At 47.8% G+C, this 4,125-nt stretch overlaps 1 pseudogene; it reads right to left on the bottom strand.

Moving 5' to 3' along the window:
- Positions 1-2,230: 2,230 nt before the first annotated feature.
- LOC116885894 lies at positions 2,231-2,737 on the bottom strand (annotated as a pseudogene).
- Positions 2,738-4,125: the final 1,388 nt, after the last annotated feature.

Raw genomic sequence — 4,125 nt, 5'->3', positions numbered from 1 at the left:
TCCTATGGGGTCACCCTCCTCCTCAGCTTCTTCCAGATTTTCCCTAATTCAACCACAGGGGTCAGCAGCTTCTGTCCATTGGTTGGGTGAAAATATCTGCGTGTGACTCTTTTAGCTGCTTGTTGGGCCTTTCAGAGGGCAGTCATGATGGCCTCTTTTTGTGAGCACTCCATAACCTCAGTAATGGTGTCAGGCCTTGGGGCCTCCTCTTGAGCTGAGTTGTCACTGGGGCAGTCTCTGGACCTCCTTTCCCTCAGCCTCTTCTCCATTCTTGTCCCTGCAGTTCTCAATTTCTGTTTATTTTTATTTATTTATTTATTTATTTTCGCGCGGCCCGCTCGTCCCCGTTCGCCCTCGCCTCCCGCCCGCGCATCGCCCGCTCCGTTCCCCGGGCACCGCCGCTCACCCGCGCCCCCTGTATTCCCTCCCTCTCTCGCTCGCGCTCTCTCTCTCTCTCCCGCCTCCCGCCGCGTCTCGGCTTCGCTCGCGCTGTCCCTGCAGTTCTTTCAGACAGGCTCAATCCTGGGTCAGAGTTTTTGACTGTGGGATGGCAACCCCATCCCTCTACGTGATGCCCTGTCTTTCTACTGGAAGTGAACCCTATAATTCCCTCTCCCCATTGTAGGGCATTTCATCTAAGGTCCCTCCCTTAGAGTCCTGAGAGTCTCTCACCTCCTAGGTCTCTGGGACATTTTGGAGGGTCTCCCCTGCCTCCTACCTCCTGAGGTTGCCTGTTCCCATTCTTTCTGCTGGTGCTCAGGGCTTCTGTCCTGTTTTCCCCACCCAACACCTGATAATGTTCCCTCCTCCCCTCCCTGTCCCCTTTCAACCTAACCAATCTTACTGTTTTAGTTTTCTTTTTTTTCTTTTTTCTTTTTCTTTTTTTTCGGAGCTGGGGACCGAACCCAGGGCCACTGTTTTAGTTTTTTTGGGGGGGGAGGGGGTTGTTGTTTTGTTTTATTTTAAATGCTCTGCCAAGATTTATTTTTAAAATTAATTTTTTTAAAAATTTATTTTATGTTCTTGGGTGTCTTGCCTGCAGAGGTCAGAAGAGGGTGTCCCAATCCTCTGGAACTGGAGTTACAGACAAGCGTGAGCTACCATGTGGGTGCTGGGACCAGACCAGTGTGTGCTCTTAACCGCTGAGCCATCTCTCCAGCCGTTATTACTCTGATATATAAGTCTTACTGTGCAGTCATAGCTGGCTGGGAACTCAACCTCTAGACCAGGCTGGCCTCAAACTCAGAAATCCAACTGTTTCTGCCTCTCCAGTGCTGGGATTAAAAGTGTGCACCACAATACTTGGCTGCAGTTTTGTTTTTATGATATTGTATATGAAGCTGTGTAAACCATGTTTAGTGACTTCTGGGGATACCTATTCATATAGAATATTTTGGTCCTATATCTTCTTTAGATCTACTGATTTTGGATTATACTCTGTGATGTTTCTTAGTATCTTTTGCCCCAAATGATTGGTCTTCAGAAAAGCCCCTTTAGTTTTGATATCAACCAAACCCATAACGGGTCTAATCTCCCTGGAAGAGCTTTTGTTTCTGAACTAGGCTCATCTTGCCCACCCCAGAGTGCCCCACAGTACGCCAGTCACTGAAAGATGAGAGGTTGTTCTTAAAGAACCAAACATAGACGTGTCCAGTCCACTTCTCTGACCACAGGTTTAGATCTCTGTGGGGTGGAGAAGTAGAGTCTGTAAAATGCAGAGAAAGGCAGTCAGAGGCCACACCATTGTGGGAAACGCATGCATAAGCAGTTTTTAGGGCTCTTCACAGGAAGTATGTCCAGAAAATAGGGCCTTTAGTATGTTTTAAGAATAGCATAGGGGGGGTGGGGATTTAGTTCAGTGGTAAGGCGCTTGCCTAAAAAACAAAAGGCCTTGGGTGCGGTCCCCAGCCCAGAAAAAAAGAAAAAAAAAAAAAAAAAAGAATGGCATATGATCTTCTGGTGTCAAACACCTGAGCTGACCCAAATGTGATGGCTCCCTCAAAAAAAAAAAAATGGCCTCCAAGTCACTGAAAAGTAACCTAGGTAATTATTGCCATGACATATGGATCCAGGAAGCTTAATCCTGTTTGGGAGGCAGGATCAGGAGAATGCAGAGGTCAAGGCTAGTCTGGGCTACACAGGGATTTTGAGGCCAGCTTGGGGTAGGAGGTGAGACCATGTCTCCAGGACAAAATCTGCACTTCGGAGCCATTTCTCAGGTACCGTCTACTTTTTTTTTTTTTTTTTTTTTTAACAATTAAGTCAATTTATTTAAACAGTTGACTTAGGCATCTGCAATGGTGACTTCAATCTCCACGCCAGGCTCAAGACTGATGGAGGTAATCTGCTTAACAATCTCTGAAGGGCTGTGTAAGTCGATGAGTCGCTTGTGGATTCTCATCTGGAAACGATCCTACGTCCTGGAACCTTCACCACAAGGTGTTTTTCTGGTAGTGATTCTCAGTGTCTTGGTAGGCATGCACTGGTCCTTTCACTTTCAGATTCTTCTCCTTTGCCCTCTGATCAAGTCCGCTGAAACCTTTTCCAGCGACTTCACGTTGCGGCTGGTGAGCGTGATTCGAATCCAGTGAATCGCCACTTCGGGCTCCACGGGAGTCTTCCCGGTATCTTTAAATGCCATGGCTGAGGCGTGGCTTCCTGACCGACTTGTTCCTCAGCAGGAGTGAACAGCGGTGAGTCAGGACAGAGCAGACTGGACAAGGCTCCACAGCACGCACCACAGGTCTCGGAAAGGCCGTCTACTTTTTTTAAAATGTAGGGTCTGTCACTGCCCTAGAGTTTCCCAAGTAGGTTGGTTTGGCTGCCCATCAGCCATTCTCACTGCTGGGGTTGCAAGTGTGCGCTGCCAGGCATGAGTCTTTATGCTTACGTGGCTTCTAAGGTTCAGGACCCACACTCACCCACATATAGCATGCACGGTACAAACTGAGCCATTTCTCCAGGCTTCCCCCACACCCGCCCCTCCAGATGGTTAAAGCTGGATTTGAACCCCTGATCTTCCTCACTCCACCTTATTAGTGCTGGAATTGAAGTATGTGTGCCTTTGCGCTCAGCTAGAAATGGTGCTTAAAAAAAAAAAAAAATCAACAATGGCACTGAATCGTGGTTAATCCGAGCCAGCCAGGCCCCTGGCTCAGAAGTAAAACAAAGGCAAGCACAGTGGCTTGTGTCTGTAAGCCCAGCATTTGGAAGGTTGGGTTAGCAGACGGCCATGAGTTTGAGGTCAGCTGTACTGCATGGTTAGTTGGAGGCCGACTTGGGCTACAGAGAGAGACAGTCTCAAAATGAAACAAGGCAAAATTTAAAGAAAGATAGGGTGGGGCGGATGCAGTTCAGTGGCAGAGCACTTGCCTTGCAATGCAGCAGGCCATGGGGTCAGTTGCCTGCATCCTTGGGGGCACACACACACACACACACACACACACACACATGCACACATACACACACATATACACACACATACACACACATACACACACATATACACACACATACACACACACATACACACACATACACACAAATGCACACACACATACACACACATGCACACACATATACACACACATACACAAACACACATATACACATACACACAAACACACATACATACACATATACACACATACACATATATACACATACATACATACACATACACACACAAAGTTGGATCAAGATTGTTTATATAGGGCACAATGCAGTGAAGAGCCCCCCCCAACCCCTTACCTCCTGAAGAAGCTGCGATTGCCCAGAAGAGCCAGCATTTTGACATCTGTCATACGAGCTGAGGTTGTTTTTCATGCCTAGCAAGCTGCAGTTTGCCTTGGTCTGGGCTACATGAGGAGGCAGTTGTCCCCATTCCCACCCCCGTTATCCTTGAAATTTCCAGCTGCTTAAAACTAAGCATCCTTCTAGGGAACCTTCCAGAGGACTAGGTGAGCTGAGGGTAGAGGCTTCTTAAGCTAAGGCTCCAGTCTGATCTGGATGAGGAAAGGAAGCGAATTCTGCATTGAACCTGAGAATGGAGCTTGTCTTCTGACTGGGCTGGGGCTGTGGACAGACACACCAGGCCACAGTGTGATGGCTCCTGTTTGTAAGGCC

Source organism: Rattus rattus, chromosome 1 (assembly GCF_011064425.1).
Source record: "Rattus rattus isolate New Zealand chromosome 1, Rrattus_CSIRO_v1, whole genome shotgun sequence".
NCBI lineage: Eukaryota > Metazoa > Chordata > Mammalia > Rodentia > Muridae > Rattus > Rattus rattus.
The sequence above is the reverse complement of the archived record's forward strand: the minus strand, read 5'-3'. Positions and strand labels throughout refer to the sequence as shown.